The sequence below is a fragment of the Amphiura filiformis genome, chromosome 1 (genome assembly GCF_039555335.1).
Source record: "Amphiura filiformis chromosome 1, Afil_fr2py, whole genome shotgun sequence".
Lineage (NCBI taxonomy): Eukaryota > Metazoa > Echinodermata > Ophiuroidea > Amphilepidida > Amphiuridae > Amphiura > Amphiura filiformis.
Window position 1 is genome coordinate 60,046,431 of NC_092628.1, and position 20,043 is coordinate 60,066,473.

A 20,043-nucleotide genomic window follows, 5' to 3' on the forward strand; every position below is an offset into this window, starting at 1 on the left:
ATTCCTCTTCATCCACAAATCGACGCCACTAATTACACCCACCACAGTCAACCATGCAGCAATATAGAAATATACTCGTATTATAAGTGAACGCGAAAGTCCATTGAGCGCTGATTGGGTTGATTTTTAATGCTATGTAATCTACATTACCAGTCGTTCTCCATGGACCCGAGGGAGGGTCTAAATTAGAGCTAGTATAATAGGCCTATATGGGCATATAGCCTAGGCTAAACTTTAAAATTCGAAACACTTGGGGGGGCAAAAAGGGGGGGCTGAAATTTGTTGACTCCTAAGGGGGGGGGGGCCTGAAAAAAATGACCACAAATTTTCCTGGGAAAATTGAGTTGATATAATTATGCTTTTCTATGGGGTTGACCCATAATTTTCATGTCAAAAAGGGGGGGCCCTGAAATTGTTGAGGTCTGTAAGGGGGGGGGGGGGCTCGAAAAAATTTTGCGATGAAATTTTTTTGCATCAGGCCCCCAAGTGTTTGTGAACTTCCCTAAAGGACAATAAAAGAAAGTCAAAGAAAACCAGACAAGATGAGGAAAACAAAGAGGAAAAATAAAAAATAAATGAAGAGGTCATAGAAGCTGCCAGTATTATGGGTTCAGGCTGGGTTTCAGGCACAAAATGTACATCTTCTCTGATTTCACTGTACTTTTTGTACGGGTTTTTGCCCGGGTTTTTTGCCCCGGTTGTTAATTCTTTCTAAAGCTAAATGCAACACTGCCATCTATAATTTAATCCAGACTTCTGAATAAAATCTGTATTATTTTGACCCCTGCATTCATGCTGGCAATGTTTTGTTGTCAAAAGTTCACTGAATGACCCTGTCACGTGATCAGACGTCACGAATATCATCTGTGCCGATATCGACAAAACACTTCCTGTCTGTCGAAGTGAAATGCTGTGTGGTTCGACGAATTAGGTTCACCATGACCATCTGATTTACTGATAACGCACAGTGATTTTTAATATCTATTTGATTGGTATGTATTGTTGAGACATTTTTCTACAGTAAACATTCAGTATTATTTCAAAGTGGTGCTTGTAAGTTGTGTTTTGCATTGTCAATGATTGTAGTTCGTCGCCATCTGTAAACATGCAGAACTCTGTATCACGTACGGCGCGGCATGCATTAGGAGTACAATGTATGACATGCATCAGATAGGCCCTACTGCCAGTGACTGCACTCTAAAGTCTTATTCAGATTCCCTTTACAAATTAAGCGTATTGCTAGCCGTCCAGCGTATTATTTGCACAAGGTCCAATGCACACGCTTGACGTCGCGTGCGTATACGCGATGGTTAAGCTGTCAAATGAAATCTGAATAAGACTTATCATATGCTCTGTAAATCATGAAATAAGTCACCACGGTCATCAGGGTAAGTTGTTAACTTCCGGGTTATATGCGCGCGCGTTGACAACAAACAAAACTTAAATGCTGATGAGTGATGTTGTGTTGCTTTGGGTTTTTGCGCGGCGCAGCCTGAGGCTGTGCTTCGTCATGTTTGTTTTCAACGGCTCCTGACCGGAAGTGACGTCCAGCATGTCCAGGGTCATATACTACTAAATTTATATTAGTATAGTTATGGAAAATGATACGCGCTGGCCGGTTAATTAGCACTAGCAGTACACAATTTGGAGTTACCTGACGTATTGGTATTTTGGCCAATTTATAGAACCTGTTTCGTGCAAATATTCTGACGTCAATGTATTTGCATATGATTAAGATTGAGATGTATTAGTGGTTGGTGAAATACGTAAATCGCTGTGACTTTACTGACGAAATATCACATAAAATACACATTATTTTCCACAAGAAACAAACAGTTAGTGAATGAAATGTTTAATCCCGGGTGTTTAATAGTGCATTTGATGAATACCGGTACTCATTTATTTATCAACTTAAGGGGGTACTACACCCCTGGCCAATTTTGTGCCTATTTTTGCATTTTTCTCAAAAATTATAGCACATTGGTGAAAAGTAAGATGTGTATATTATAGGGGCAAGGATTACAACTACTGCACGGAAAATTCAGCAACTCAAGGGAAGTAGTTATTGATTTATTGATCAAATATTGGTTTTCCCTCATTTTTGACTGTAACTCCACAACTGTTGTCTGTGCTGAAATAAAATTTCCAGTGCAGTAGTTGTAGTCCTTGCCCCTATAATATACATCTTACTTGTCACCAATACGCTATAATTTTGAGAAAAATGCAAAAATAGGCACAAAATTGGGCAGGGGTGTAGTACCCCTTAAGTGAGAAAAGTATCAGATTTCCGTAAGAATGAAACTGCCAAATTTAGCACACGAATACGGTACTATGCACTGTACTGCATGATGAGTACGGTACGGTATGTGACTTTGTCAACAATTGTTGCCGGGAATAGGGGTTAATTTCGGGCAACCAATTTTTGATATTGCCTGCAGGCCTAATCGGGCAAGCTAAAAGATAAAATTTGTCACGGCCTGAGCGGACCTCAACTCCGAAACATTCAGTGATAGAAATGCGATCCCCAATGAGCAGAAAGTCACTGAGTCACGCCATTCAAGTACCAATATTGATTACCTCAAGTGGCCTACTGCAGTCACCAGATATGACCCTGTGTGATTTCCATATGATATTTTGCAATAATAAAACCATGTTTCCCTTGATTTTGGTATGAAATTGAGCAAATAAAATTCAATGTCATGTCAAGGGCAACTAAAACTGATTTGAAGTAAGTTTTATCTGTTTGGAATCTGTATTGACTATTCTGAGGGAATTACTGCAATGAAAACAAACCAACTCATGGCCCATATGAACTGTACTGGTTTTCAGTACCCTGTTTTCCAGTACCCTGTTTTGTGAGGAACCCATGGATTCGATCCATGTAACGAAATATAATACTGGTCAAATTCATATAAACCTCATGAATAAACCCGATACATGCGATCCAATCATTTTTATTTATTTCCCCAAAACAAAATGCAAACGCGCAACACATTTTACTAAATTATTCAGCAGTGAAGCGCTGGGCCATCAGCATAAATATTGGTAACATCTGCGCGCGTCATGTTGTGCATCAATAAAACTGCACGCACCCATTTGGATTGAACGGTACGCTACCAAATTTGCGAATCCCAATCTGCAAATATGGTAGCGTACCATACAATCCAAATGGTGCGCATAGTTTTTTACGTTGTTAATCGGGATGAATCACACTTTTCCAGTCACGCATGACATGAACGCATGAAGTTAACGGAAGCGCGCGATACGTGTTATGCGTGAGCGCGTAAAATTGTCATGCCTGGAACTTACATGTTTACATACATGTTGGAGAGCCGTTTTATTTAGTAGTTTCATTGCTCAGTGATATCAACAGAGAAATCGCTGATCTTCTTGTACGCCTAAGGTTGAGTGGCAGTGACTAACTGACACATTCCTCATGAAATAATCATGTGAATTAGACGATCTTTAGATTGTTTTCGTTGTTGAAAGGGATTCATTGACATTCATGTTTCACCGTTGTTCATTACATTTAACAACTCATGTCAGGCGCGTCTGCGTGGTTTACTTTGTGAAGTAAAGCACACAGATGGCGTGGAAGCATGGTTGTTAAACGGTGATGAACAATGGTGATTGAATCTTTATTTTGAACAGAGGACTACAGAGCACGTACCACCAGTCAAAGTCTCCGCATCATCCGATAATGAGGGCCAATTGTTCCATGAAATGCGACAGGCGAGACTGCTACGCAATTACCGCATATTTTTATGGTCTATCGCATAATTGCGAAAACCATCAAGGCTCTATCGCGTATACGCGAAGGCACACAGCGTTGGCGTGATTGTTTGACACGACACAATCGAACAATTGGCCCTCATGAATATGTGAGAACTGGTAGCATACAATACACGGGGACTTTGACTGGTGGTACTTTCTCTGTTTATCTCTTTCTTCTAGATGCTATTTTGAATCTCGGTAATAAAATCACTAAAATTTCAATTCACTGCACTGTACCCATAAACAAAATTAAATTATATATAGTTTAAAATGCAATATGTTTCATGACATATAATATATAATGATCTGTTTAAAAACCGTAATGTACGATCTTTTAAAATGAATTTGGTCAATTCTTGTCAAACCTGAGCAGCTAAAAACAGCGGCTAAAAACAAAACATTTATTCTCATTCTTAAACACTTTTAAATAAAAATGTTTAAAAAAATCAAAAGTATGCCTAGATACCAAATTTTAATAAAAATTATATCCTACATTGTACAAGGAATTACCTTGGGCTTAGAATCGATCAGTGCCGTTTTTGCTATGACCACCAATTGGTTCAAATAGCGTGCACTAATATTACGTCAACTCGCGTACGCTAAATCGTGTTATATTGTGTCATATCACACAGTTAAGAACCAATAATGTTTAAGAATGTTTTTGTCCCAACATATTCTGTTAGAAATTCCGGTTTTGAGAGGTGCACATCACCTATCGTATATTTATGAAATTTTGCCGCTGGATCAATGTGTGTTTACGTTAAATGCACGCATCACTGATGCGTTAAACATGTAGGAAAATAAATGGAATATGGAATAACCCATCCCTACTTTCCTTGCATAGGACACTGGATACAACTTTATGTACGCTTGTCCTATGGCTATCTTCAAAGGCAATCTGATATGGGCAAAATTTTATGATATTTTGACCATTCAGAAGATATATGTAGCAAGATGAAAGCAAAAAATATGTGATTGATTTTTAAAATATTATATTTGCAGGCCCAAATGAAAGTTCAGATTAAAGCAGTAATGTGTGATTTGCATTAAGAATAGATTCCTATTTAAATGTTTGTTTTCACTGATCACATTATCCCCTTTTAATTTCGAGCCAAACAAATGAGGTATAACAAAGAAAATAGCGATTTCATTACAGCGCCTACAATGCGTGTACTACGCTGGCCGATCGTAACATGTAGTACTGCACGGAGCATCGCGCTCGATGTGTGTACACATAAGCTGACATCCACGGGAGATGTTAGCAAGCAGTTGATTGATGAACTCTGAATAAAACCGACCCGGTTTTAATATAAAAAGTTAAATTCTACTGTTATTAAAGCACTTCAGGGTTTTATGTGGTATTTTAGTACACCACTGGCCATTATAATAATGCAAAAAGTAGAAATCCGAGTAAAATTGAGGGTGTCGCTGTGAAGCAAATCACACATTATGGCTTTAAGAGTCACTGCTGAGTGATGGCATGGTAGATCATCCAAATTGTAAATGGAAGGTTGTGGGTTCGAATCACTTGCCAAGCAAGCCTCAGGCCTTGCCGGCATGTTCCCTTGCTTTTGGGATTCACGTGGTGTCCTCGAACTGTGACGGCTTTAAAATAACATTTTGGGTTAGTTAACTGCTCCTTCTTTCCTGTAAATCATATCGAACAGTTGTTCCCATGTTGTATTTATGTTTGTGTGCAGGATGTGTAGGCCCATCTAAATTCTAATCGCCATTCTGATTTAACAATGGATAAATGTGTGATTTGCGAGTGCTGAAAGAAATGTTTTGGTTTTCAATTTCTGGAAGTTATGTTTTTTTTAGATTTGTCAAAAAATTGAAAACTTTGGAATGCTTTAGGAAAAGTTTATACATTATAATGTTTATTAGAAGTTGTAGTGTAATTTCATCTGAGTCTGACACAGATGAACTTGAAGTGCAGTCTCGGACATCAACACATAAAGTCAGTACAATGTGGTATCCAAATTTTGCACCACACTTTTAAAGTTGTATTGCAACAGGCAAATTTTGGGGTGCAAATTGCACTTGCTGCGATAGGACTTATTCCGAATGCTGCCTCAGTGGGATTATCCCTCAGAATCTTGCTTTTTACATTAAAAAAAAAGAAGAAAAAGGGCCTCCTCCTTTCCTCATGCACTGTTGTAAGAGACTGAAAACTTGTAACAATGCTAATTTTACATTGAAAAAAAAAACAAAGCAACAAAAACACCTCCTTCCCTCATCAATTCATGAAAATCCTCTGGTAGAGAACCAAAACATTAATTTTATGCAACATTTTGTGAATACTTTTTTTGAGAATTTCAATATTTTAAAATACACTGGTACATGTAGGCACTTTTTTTTAGGGGATATGCATGGCATAAATACAGTACCCTAGATATACAGATAATTATGACATTCTGAATGAGGAGTAGAGGCCTTATGTTAAAAATGATAACAAGATTGGAGTCAATGGTACGAACTACAGCATATACATGTGTATCAGTCAATTTATATTTGGAGAACTATAAACTTAAACCTTGAAAGCTGTTTCAAACTCGGACCCGGAAAATAATTCCAATCAGGCCAGTGAGTTGTTACAGACTGACTGACTCTTGGACTGTCATCAGTGCTCTGGGTGTCTCTCGCTTTGCTCATGTCAATTTTCATCAGGCAAATCGGTCCATCTACTAAGTAAATATGCGCAGGCTAAATTGGTTTCATCAGACAAAATCATTCAAAAATATATGGTCATAAAATGCAGCTCATTAAGCAACCAATGTTCATTGTGTCATCACTGATACAGACACACATATTAAACACACACCCCCCACTCACATAACACACACTCACCCCCACCCCGATCTATGGGATTTGACTGGTTGCTTTAAAGACCTATCTAGGTAGACATAAAAAATCAAAATCAAAGTGGTATCTGTTTTTGTCATGTTTATATCAGACTGTCCTTAGTCTTCAAATGAAGCCTTAGTTTTCAAGTGAATGCTGTTGTCAAACCAGAATTGTAAGAGTTCCTGTAAAATGCCATATACGATCTTATAATTTGAAATTGTTTTTTTTTATCAAATGTGATTTTGAGGCATATTTGTAATGTATTTATCAGGTCAACAGAGCAATTTTGACGTAATGTTGTATTCAGACATAAAAGTCCCCTTTAACACCAAAATAGCCAGTTAGGGTTTTGTTCACTTTACCTTGACGTCCTTGTTATTAATATTTCGGTTTAAAATGGAATATGTTTTCAGCATTTTGAGTAAAGCATTCCAATTTAAAATTTGATGGAAATTGAATACTACGGCGGAAACAACACACTGGCACACATTGCCATACAATCACACCACAAACAAAATGATGAATTTCTAAACAATCAAATTCTTATTATGGTCGTTGTCGAGATCCTACGGGAAGATCATTTAAAACAAACAAACAACACATTTAAACATGGATGGATGCTTTGTTGTTTCATAAAATTTTCAGTATTTTAAAATTGTGGTGATGAGAAATTGAATAGCTTCAAAGAAAAATTCAAGGTCATCGAGGCAGTGAGGCTATAAGCAAAGCTACTTGAGTTTTGACTAACTCATTTTTCTGTGCACTGTAAATATAATTGACTTTTGAGTCGGTTCTTACATGTTGACTTGTAATCACCACATCTATTCAGTGACAATTGTGTAGTCAATTTATGGTCTGAAGAGCATGCAATTTTAAATGGCATTTCACTTTTTATTTTATCAGGACTGTATCACCATGATCACTAGAGAGATCAGAGATCAATTTCCTTTCTTTTGAATATGGCAGGCAAATTATGTTAATTGTCTTAAGCTTCACTTCAAAAAAGCCTGTACACTTCTCATTGTAAACTATCATGTAAAAGGGTAAAAGCGTATAATTGTAATTCTGTGGATATCTTATTGTCGTTAAAATTGTGCTTATATTAAGTTCTTGTATAGGGTAATTTTTGTAAGAATGAAAGAGAATGGCCTGAAGGTCTTTGCACTAAGGGGTCAAATTCAGTACAAATACCAGTGCATTGTTTTGGAATGCTGCACTTGCTCTCTCTCCCATACATGTACCTGAGTGAATAGCCAATGTGCTTCAACCCCAGCTTCAATTCAACCATCTAAACCATGCTCCTATGGTAGTTCTGCTGAACATGTGGCTTGTTTATGAATTTAAGGATGCAGGTAATTCAAATTTGTTTTGTCAGTAATGAGTGATTGCATGCTTTTGAATTAAATAGGAATATTACAAGTTTGCAAAACTGTGAACACAAGTATTACGTGTATGTCACTATGTGTAGTAAGTTTCCAAAAGGAGGAGGCGTTTTACAGTGTATGAATGATGTATGTATCCCAAAAGGTATTGTTTTACTCTGTCAATGGTTATTGAACAAACCTTTTTGTCTGCTTTTGCTATTTTTAAAGCTCTTTTTAAAATTCTTGCCATTTGCAAAATTGTATGCACACTATGCACATTTCATGCCATACAGAATATTCACTGCCTTATAATTAATATAGGCCTACTTAAATGTTATGTTCATTCGTACAACTTCAGAGATGAGTTACTGGCAATTTTGAAGGAATTGCTGTGACTTTATTCTTTACTTGGTCTTCTGAGGTAATTTCTCGCCACCATGTTCATATTCACAATGACACAGCCAGAAATCCCAGTACCCAGACATACAGTTAAGTGGCTTTCATGGTTAAGCTTATCCACACTTACTATACAGTGAGAAGGTGAATGGCCCTGCATCCAAGTTTGCTAGTATTGAGTTACCATTATGCATAGACTTACAAGAAAGTATACAGGGCTTCACCTAACATAACCTTAAAGGGGCATTTCGTGATCCACAGCCTCATCCCCCACTTTTCCCCCAAAAAGTTGAGATTTTTACACCACTGGATACCTCTGGCTACATAATGTTTATGTACCAAATATTTCTTGCAGATTAATTCGCTTAGCAAAAATATCGCTGAAATTTGGATTTCGTTCTGGTGCACCAGAACGAAATTACAACACATTGTCTATGGAGCAGTGTAATACACATAATCATGCATAACTCACAAACGCAAAATCGGAATCAACTGAAATTCTGGAAATAAGCTTTTTTCGTGGATATCTACTGAAAAATGTCATAAAAAGAGGATGCTAGGATCACGAAATCCTCCTTTAAAGGGGGTACTACACCCCTCGATAAATTTGTGTCTATTTTTGCATTTTTCTCAAAACTAATAACACAGTGGTAACAAAAGTTATGTATATTATAGGGAATCAATTACTACACTGGAATTTCAGTGACCAAGACAGGCGGTTTGTTATTTATGATAAGAAATAAGGTACCACTAGGATGTACCTCGCTTCCTATCATATATACTGAACCGCTTTTCTTGAGACACTGACATTTCAGTGTAGTAATTGGATTCCTTGCCCCAATAATATACATAACTTTTGTTACCAGTGTGTTATTATTTTTTGAGAAAAATGTAAAAATAGTCACAAATTTACCTTGCCCCAATAATATACATAACTTTTGTTACCAGTGTGTTATTATTTTTTGAGAAAAATGTAAAAATAGTCACAAATTTACCACAGGGGTGTAGTACCCCCTTAAGATGTCAAATATTTTATTTTTCAATTAATAATCGGTCTGCAGTGAAAATTCTTGTTGAAATGATTTCTGATCAATTTATTTTAGAATGGTGGGCATTGTTGAGTGTGATCATGAGAAAGACTGTATTTTTTTCAGGGTCTATGATGAATGTGATTTGTATGTGGGTGAAGGTTAATTCAAGAGTTGTCTTTAGTAAGGCCCTAATTTCATATCATGGGTATTGGCAGTGGCAAGCAGCACTCATATAAAGCATTGTATACAGTGTTGACCTTTAAATTGGGCTTTTATTTACATTTTAACATTGTTTACCATTTAAAAACATGGTATAAAGTGTATCTTGTACCCATTCAATGTTAAAAAGATATAATAATATAATTTGATATTGGAAGAATTCAATATAGGCCTACATGCAAAGTGCTGAAATATATTGTGACCTTTTCCTTGTTCATTACTTACTCTAGTAATTTAGAAATTGTCATTATTATTGTTATTTGTTGTTGTTGTTGTTGTTGTTGTTGTTGTTGTTGTTGTTGTTGTTGTTGTTGTTGTTGTTGTTGTTGTTTAATATCCTCATCAAATATTATACGGTAATACTTTTTTCAATCCATGTTCTAAATTTTCTAACAGAAATGTGAGGAGAATCAGTGAATCATTCACAAACATCTACTGTCAGATTTCTAGGCAGTCTCTGCAAGTAGTAATCTATATGTCGAGAATAATGTTGAATGCTATTTAAAATCTGATTATGTATGTCTTTGAACTTGATTAAGGTGAAGTGCTCTATTGAAGTGTGTTGCTTTCTGCGCCAGAACTTGTCCTTTGGGAAAATATGATGATGGGATATGAGGTCTAAAAAATAGTACAAGGCATGCACTAGGAAAAATACATTTGACCCGATTAGGAAGATGTCTCCAAAGTTATTTCCCATTCTAGAATTCAGATCCAGTTGTTTTCTTTTTTCTCTCTGCCATCATTTAATTTGAATAAATAACTTGACAATCATTCTGATGGGATTCTGCAATGATAAAAAAAATTGCATATATATTATAAGTTCAAAGGTGCTTTTTTGGACAAATTTAAAAATGGGCAGAGGCGGTTTTTCTTATCCATTAATACTGTCTGTATGATTTTCAAGCATATCCAGGGGCGGACTGGCCACTGTGGCGTTGTGGCGATCGCCACATGGGCCGCTTGGTTCTGGGCCGCTCAGGGCCGGTTGCTCAAAAAAGAAGAGAAAAAGGAAAAGAAAGGAGAAGGGAGAAAAAAGAGAAAGAGAGAAAAGGAAAAAGAGGAGAAAGAAAGGGAAAATAGAAGAAAAGGGGAGAGACATAGGCCCTAGGGCCTGAGGCATAGGTCCGAGAGCCGAAGGCGTAAGGCCCAAGACATAGGCCCTAGGGCTTAAGGTATAGGCCCTAACACTAAGCTATTATAGGCCGGCCACTAGTACACCGTCGCGGCATCACCTACAAATGGCCTTTTGAATCAATTCTCTAGACCGTAAACACAGCAAAAGGCCAATACTCTAGATGCGATACAGTAAAAAATTTTAATTTTAAGCCAACAGCAAAATATTGGGCTGGCTGTCAATGGAATATTGGTATTTCATTGCGGCTGCGGAATGAGGCTAGGGCCGGTATGGGCATTTGGTATTAGGCAGACAAAGGAGAAAGAAAGGAAAAGAGAAGAAAGGAGGGGGATCATTGAGGGGGATGAGTAATATAAGGGCCTACACAGTGTGCCCGCTGTTTGTCTGCATAGTGATAGGGCCTAAGGCCTGTAGAAATAGGGGCTGATAGGCCTACAGGCACTCGACTTTCAAGTGATGGGGATGTGCGGACATGGGACACCAGTTTGAAACTATAGGCTACATGCTATCGATCATAGTGGTCTTTTGGTGAGAGCTTCGACGCCATATAACCAAGGGTCAAAATATATATAAAAGTTGACAAATTTTTGATAATTGTTTTTCAAAAGTCATCAAAATGGGATTTTTTTGAGAAACAACGGTGAAAGACTACCAGAAATTTGTCAAAAATTCTTTACAAAGGGAGGTCTTATTGTGACAGGAAAAGAAAAAATAGGGGTCATTGAGTGAGGAGTTCAGTAATTCAGTAAAATAAAAAATAAAAAAGTGGTCATTGAGTGAGAGGGAGTTGAAAATGGGGGTTAATGTGGGTTGTGGCCGCACTGCACGCACATCGCTTCACTCATTTTTAGTGAGTGCCCCCCTCCAGGTCTTTGGCCCTTTGGACCACCATCAGCTGTCAAAACTAGCACGGCTAGACCATCATTCGAAAACCTCTGGGCTGGGGTGCTCCTTGTAATGCAGGGATTACATTACATAATACTTACAGCCACATTACTCAGTTCAATACTCAAACCAATTTCTTTCCTTTTGATGTTTCAACTCATAGGCGTAGATCCGGGGGATGGGGATAAATCCCCCCAATATTTTAAAAGGATGGTCCATACAAGCCCCCATGATGACACCTGTAGGCCTATGTGAGTTTCTGACCAAATCAATCTCATATTTGGCCATTTTAGCCTTATAAAAGTGTCAATTTTTTCAAGGCTTGCAATTTATTCCACTGCATCATCACCAGTTAATAGCTTCAATATGTCAAACATGTCTGGGCACTGCGCGCGCATTTGTACAATAAACTTATGTTGCCAAAAGGTGCTATTTCAAGAATATTTTTCCAACCCCAATGTCAAAAACAAATCTATGCCACTGTGGAGTTTTATCACGCTCGCTATGAAATTATCAATGCAATTTTTGCCAAAGCTCACTACCATTCGCTAGATGCTCATGCTGTTTATATAGTTTAAAAAAGTTGCTATTAACCTTTACCCAGTAGGCCTAAACAATTTTTAGCATTTGTCTTTTAATGATTGAATATAGGCCTATACTCACGATATGATAACACAGTTCTGCAAAGATGTAATTCTAGGCCTATATGTGTGCAAATGAGTCAAAACATGCACTACTTATAAATTGAATAGGCCTAACTGTTGGTTTGATCTTGATTATTGCAAGTGAGTGACAATGGATAAAGAATATTTCAAGTCTGTACAAATGGAATTTGGCTTCAGAAATCGTTGTCAAATCCCGGCTTCCTGACCCCCTAGAATAGCTAAAACCCTTAGTTGTCCGGGGCCACCCTGGACCCCCAAGCCCTGGACCCTACCAGGGGCCCTTACGCTGGCCCCTGGACCCCATGCGCTAGTCGCCACGCTGCTCCGCTGCTCGCTGCGCCTATTTTAGTAATAGGGCCGGTCTTAATAAATTTGCCACGGCCGCAGTAAACAACCAGTCCGCCCCTGAGCATATCTGGGCAAAACCTAGTAATGTTCTTTCTAGAGGACCAGATATTACATATGATGTCATTTTTCATATCCTTCAATAAATCTGGAAACGAGCAAACATGATTTAGCATCTTCGTTGTGTACACATTATGTTCAACAAAAACAGCTATTGATTTTCCACAAAGTAATTTAAAATATGATTCCTAAAAGCTCTGCTTCCTGGATTCCAGTTAATTATAGGATTGAGCTACATATTTTAATTGGTAGAGCATTACAATTGAGTTAATTGCTTGTTTCTGCTGAAATAGTAAATAATGGGTAGGCCTATAGAGCAAATGAATGTGATATTGCCAGCTAGGAATAAATATTGCACAGTGAATATTTGTTGACAAGTCGACCAAATTGACTGGAATTCAAAGAAGAATTGATCAGGTTTTAGTGCTTACATGGACATTTTGCAGTTGGGTAGTTACAAAGAATACAATTTATTTATATATAGGGTTTTTTTAAAACACATAGGTTGGCAAGTCCCTGCTAAAATTAGATTCATTATTTCAATTTATTTGCATTGCCGTGACCTTGACTGGAGAAAAATCAGGTCAACATGGTCAAAGAAAAGAGCAAAATGTTATAATAGGCATGTTCAGAGAGTCAATTTGCTATAAGTCAATCCCAACTGTGTGTCTACATGTACACAACTCCATTGAAGACCGGAATCATCGGGTTAAAATTTCTTGGGGATAAACTTGGGGATAAATTTGGGACAATCTTACAGATTGGAATCCTCAAGACAGTTAAAACATTTAAAGCAAATAGCCCTCCATGTGGATGTGCCTTTCAAAATAGTGCTCAAATGGTCAGCAAGTATCAAAATGACAATAGATAATATGTGTTTGTTGTTCTGAATGGCAGATGATCTTGTGAAAATTGTTGTATGTCATTGGGTGTTAAGTAGGTTAGGGCTGCTAAGAATAAGTAATTGCGTCATTTACAGCGCAATTTGCAATTTGCGTCTTTTGGTTCCAAATGCATTTTTCGACAATTGGGAAAATATCTAACAAGATGATCAATTCAGCTATTTCAGCATATAAATGCATAAACAATAATTAAATAAAGGATTAGGATTTAGCCATTTTTCATTTGGCAAAACAGGATAATGTTTTTTTAAAAAAAAAAAAAAGTACCGTAGTGCTGTATTTTTCTGGAATAGGGAATAGATTATGTTTTGTGTATAACTGAATTGATATCTTGTGTGTGATTTGATCAATGTGTACACATGACCAGTCAATTCTTAATTCATGTAAGATAATGAATGGTTATGTTTGAGATCAACCATGAAAAGGAGGCAGGAGAGGATGAGAATAATATTAACCCTAACCGCCTAGGGGCTTTTCGGCGACGGGAAGGGAAAGAAGGAAGGAATAAAGAGAGAAAAGAAGGAAAGAAGTTGTTTGCTCTGGGTGGGATTCGAACCCGGACCCCTCGCATGCCAAGCACACAGTCGGCGACACCTTGCCACAGGTCTTGGGCTTCGCTGGCCAGCGAAACCGTGCCTATATATCACTTAGGGCGATTGCGTCATCACACCACGTGGGATGCATGCACGAACAGCGCATATATCAAGTAGTATTTTGTAGTATATGGTACGGTTAGGGTTAATATCTTGATTTTTTTAAATAATTCTGATAATTGTCCCAGGATAATTATATACAAATATCGATGTTTTTAATGTGTTTTGGAGTTCTTCAACCACAAAAAATTAAAGAAAAGGGGACACTTGATAGATTGTATTTCTTGAAGGAGGTGTGCTACATGTACATGCTATGTTCTGTGGCCAAAGTCATAGGTTATGATTATCCTCTTACCATCAATGTTCCCAAAATGATTTTAATTAAACATTTTTTTACCCTTGACCCATATCACTGATAAATGATGTACCATTGTTTTGTACATCATGTTTCCATGTTCATTCATTGGAAAATGATCAAAAACATACTGAATTGTTTGGTGAATCATTTTGTCTATGCTTCCAAGAACACCCACATTAATGTTCTTGGGTTCAAGGAAGTGCTGTAACAGCCTGCAATGCGCAAATGTGTGGGTAGTAGATAGGATTCGATGTTAAACATTCAAGGTACTGTATTATGTATTCAGCGATGCCATAATAGCACTCCAATGTTAAGTACACAGTTTTGCAATTCAGCAATGTCATCCCTTGTAGAAGCAGACTCTCTGTTTTGAAAGGCATTATAATCATGATAAATGTCATCACCAAGATTCACATCAGCAGTGTGAAAAGTAATACATGGTTCTTATTGTAGTGGATCTTAGAAATTCTAATAATGAACTCTTACATTGTAGTACAACAGGACTTGTGGTTCTTGAGATATGTGTCAAAATATGATTTAAACAGCTGATTTATGTCACTCTGTTACCATAACAACCACACAACATGAAGACCTGTAAGTGCAACATTTTGAATTCTTTGTTAGATTGGTTTAAGTTGAACTTTTTGCGTTAACATAGCAAATAAAATCTAAGACTTAAAATCTACATAGCCCGTGTGGGCTACATAGCTCCAATTACAGGTTTGAATTCCTTAACAGGCTTCTATACCAGGCTATATGATGTAATTTTTTAAGTATGAAATTATTTAATTTCTTAGTATGTCAAGAAGTTAATATATGTTGTATTGGGTTGTATAACATAAGAACTGTCAAAAGGACCATTGTCCATTTATTACATAACATCATTTAGATCTGATGTACATGTGTACACATGTACCACTGTTCTTTAAACTGTGTAGAATTAACGAAGAAATAAACCGTGTCTTGATTCTTCACACACTTATGTAATAAAACCAGCATGGATGTGTAATTGAGCACGTACACTACACAGGTATGAATGGAGTCATTTAATTTGGTGTACCATACAGACGAGCCTCTTGCTAATGTGAGTGTGACAGTCACAGTGACGCTGCTTTATTAAATTTTGTGTTAACAAAAAATTTCATAACACAAATATTTTTGCAAGTTTCAAACTATTGCAGTCGAGTGTGAAATTATAATACGCAAAAAATGTTTAATAGCGTTCTAGGAGAAGATAAAGAATTAGTGAAATTAAGAGCAAATGATGTTTGAAATTGGATAAAGGTGAAAGATAACGTATGTGAAACTTTATTTTACAATTACAGATATCATGGTTAGTAAGTGGGGCTCACACAATGTAACATTTGGTTTGATGTTTTCTTTAAATAGTAATTTGAAGTGTGTAGGTATTTTATGCATTTTCTTATAGGAATGAATGCAAGCCATATGGCGATCCCCTTACTCTGATGCAAAGCATTCACACACTCCATTGCAGGGTAGCTTCCAAAGGCAACATGCAGGCTTGGATAATAATCTTGTTTGTTGTATCAGCAATGAGGCAATCAACCTTAAATTTGAAAATTGATGATATAAGATTATTTGGTTCCTGTGGGGTTGGACAGTAGTGTGCGCAGCACATTGAAAGTGGCGGGCCAGGTTGTTCAGTTCCTCCGAATGGAGTCTGATTAGGCGTGTAAGATGCGGGCTATGCCCGCACTGTGAGCTCACGGGTGGGGTCCAGGGGCCTGCCTTAGGGCTCCTGGTGGGGTTTTAGCTCTGATGTTTTAGCGTTTTAAAAGGCCAAGGAATCCTATTTTGAGGGGGCAAATTTTGATGTTTTTGCACCGTCCCCCGAATGACCAACAAAAGTGGGGCCTGTGCCCCTGCCCCCACTTTGCGCACGCCACTGGGGTTGGAATTGTTAAGAATAAAATTGTTAAGATTGTCAAATGATGTATAAAATGTCCATCCCTAGTGTCCCATAGAATTATAGGATACTAAACTGAGAACCAAGGAACATAATGAGGAAAAACTAAAATTCTATTTTTATTAAACCTGAATCAGGCTGAAGGCAAAACACTCTTTACATGTCCCTGCAGATTTCAGTTGAGGCATTGACAATGTTTGACCAGTGAAGATGATCTTATAGTACTTGAATTTTTGTGTAATTATAATGCATCCTGGCCATGAGTAGTTTGAGTACATTGCCATACATTGAATTGAAAGTCATAACATTGAGGAGAATCAATCCTCTTTTCATGGTACCAAGAGACATCAAATTTCACCATGTTTGGATGTACCTGAAAAAGAATATCACATACATTTTGTAGAGAAAGTATTTCTATTCTTTTTATAATTTTTAACATTTGTTTGGGTTTACTACATGCTAATACATCATGTATGATAAATATAGGCCTGAATAATTGAGTTTTGAGTGGCATCCCATTGGTCATTCGGGACTTTTCGGAATCAGGAGATAGTCAGATTGAAGTAGGTATAGTGGCCTGGGAATAAGCTAACTCATTGTGTGATTGTCAGAACATCTTCAGTACAGGGCTGCCCTTTAGAAAGAAAAAAAACCAAACACACTTACATTTAAGCACTCAGTGTCAGTGTGCAACATCGTTGTCAGTGGGTCTTAAAATATTTCTCTGGAGGGATTTAAGAATTGTTCTTAGAAAACAAAGCATAAAGACAGTTTCTGTGTGTTGTGTTTGCCACACACTTCAAATGCCAGTATGTTGTTCCCTAAATTGGACATTTTGAGACCTGTTCATCCTGTGCATGCTATGTAAACAGCTTTTCAATCCTTTTCAAAATTAATGTTTTAGCAGAATGTTAAGAATAAAAGATGAAACTTACATAATGTAACAATCATGATGGAAAGGTGCCACAGTGGCATCCCGGGAGTGGCATGGAGGTACTTTCAAAATTTTGTCTTAGGTAGATAATAGATATGGTGGTATATTAATATGATATGTGAAAAAGAAAGTCCAAAGAGGAGCATTTTGATATTACACTCTCTGATGTGTCTCCATGCATCCACTCAATGATTTCAGATCTCAAGATGTAGATGCAATCTCATGCTGTAAATATTGGGGAATTCAGACATTGGGAGTCAACATACATGTATGGCGACTGATTGTAGGCTGCGGAGTCAGGCTGGCAGTGCATGGGGAGAAGTTTTTCCTGTTGAATTGGCTTTCCTCCATCTGCTCATGCTCAGTTAAGGTTATGTCAGAGAAACGTTTAAAAAAATTGTTGCAATGTTATGTTGATAAATCTTTTTGTGCATTAAACAAGATGCATCAACAAATATTTTGATTTGGGAATTGGAAACTTTTTTTTATCTTTCGACATGGGAATTAGAAACTTAACCATGTTAAGTGTTTTATCTATAGTGCTTAATGTCAAGCTTTGTACTCTTAAATTATCTTTAGGCTAATGAAAGGCAATTTCCAGTTTCTCATTACATTTTTTTGAAGATTGAGTGGATGACCTTTTCATTATTCATTATTTAAAGACTGTGGTGCAGAGTGTCCAAACAACATGTGATAAAGGATAGCAGAAGTGCAATGCTAACCACGAACAATGTCATGATGTCAGTTGAGTGCTTATATCCCATTTATATCCATAAAAAGATGCTTATTATGAGGAATAGTTTAAAATAGTGTTTGTTGAAATATTTGGAAATAATGAATTATTTGACCAGCAATTATCCGAGCCTGGATCGGGTAACAAACTGGGAATCGACTTTCATTAACCTAAATCGTGCTTCTTTATGTTGACCCATGTGTACATCATCAAGCATTTCCTAAGTTTCTTTGAATCTGTGCCTGGCACAAGAACTACTAGTATTGTTTTCATCATGTCTAATAAATATGAATTGTAAAGATAGTGCTGATAACTTGACCATGTTGGCATAAGATGCCAGGCAGTGAATGCATTTTAAGCATGGATTCTCAATTTTACGCCACTTTAAGCATGGATCTTTCACATTGTGTAAAGGGAAGCCCTTGCATATTTGATGTTCATTTGTTTGGGCATTGCATGGCAATGAGCAGACTGGGATGATATTACTAATTCAAAGTCAATGCTCAGGTGTATTATCTTATGTGATTAGTAAAGTCCCATTAGGTACAGGTGCTAACCCCTGACTGAGGTGTCACCTGGGAAATAATTATTGTAATAAGAACTTAAAGGTGGGTGACCCGTTTGACTACCTTACCTCATGCCCCACTTTATCCTATCGCATCTGAGATTTTGACTATAATGAAATTTTATCAGATTCGCAGAGGAAATAGGAAAGGTGATCCTGCCCCGGAATTGAACCCAGGACCTCTGGTTTACAAGACCAGCGTCTTAACCACGTGGCCACAGGAGTTTCATGATTAGGCAATCTCACTGTGGAACCCTAGATGGTATAGGTACATGTGTACACATTGGGTGCCCACAATTACACAATGGATACTCCAGTGGCAGGGGTGGCTAACAAATGCGGGCCTTGACAATGTTCAATACAGCCTGCAAAACCTTAAAAAATAACATGAATTTATGTAAGCACAAGTTAGTAACTCGTCTGCAGCCCATCAAACTGCCTGAAATTCGTAATGTAGCCCTCAGGTCCAAAAAAGTTGGCCACCCCTGCTCAAGGGCCACCCCTGTTCATCATAGCTTGGCTTTGAGTTATTCAAGAGTCTAGCACTAGCTCTATGCTATAATTTGGTTCACCTCAAATTCGGTAGTGTTGCGTAAAGTTAATCGTGCTGAGTGTACACGCACGCATACAGAAGCGGCTTGTTGGCAAGCTTGCGTAAAAAGCATTGACATCACCGAACTTGAGGTGAACCAAATTATAGATGCAAGGTTAAAACTGTCGTCTGGACAGACACTCTGGACTAGCGGTAGGTTTTTTTAAAGCTCAAGTTTAACTAGTTTCGAGGCTAGTGACCGTCTGAACAAGCCTTGTGTTCATGGATTTAAATAAATTGCATCTACATACTAGTACATTATCAGTACAGAAATCCACTGAAGAAGAATTCTGTATGGTTCTCCTTTTCAATGCTGGGTGTGATGTATCTCTTACCTGAACTCATTTAAAAGTCAAGGATAATAAAGTCATTTTACTAGTAGAGAATAATATATCTAGATTTTATATCTGCTCACTAATCTTGGGAGTAGACTACTGTGTATGAATAAATCATGTTTTCTTGGTTGCTAAAATTAAGTTTCATTCTGTAGTCATCTGTCATCTCTTCATGTACCTGAGCTGCTCTTGAATTTACTATGCAGTAATATAACAGGCAGAGACAGTCAGATTGAAATTTTGCACCACAATAATATTGGCACTCTTTTGCATGCATACTTCTATCATGCTAGTTCAAAATTTAAGCAAGTAAAATATATTTGATAAAAAAATATGATTATGGTGCTTGAATGTACTTGAGACTTCTGAGAACTTGTCATTAT

General features: G+C 37.3%; 1 protein-coding gene across 1 annotated transcript in view; it reads left to right on the top strand.

The window, feature by feature from the left end:
• Positions 1-881: 881 nt before the first annotated feature.
• Positions 882-20,043, top strand: part of LOC140149985 (DCN1-like protein 3) — a 43,372-nt gene continuing 24,210 nt past the window's right edge. Inside the window, 1 exon segment of the mRNA XM_072171990.1 lies at positions 882-992. The gene's annotated coding sequence lies outside the window, so the exon portion shown is untranslated.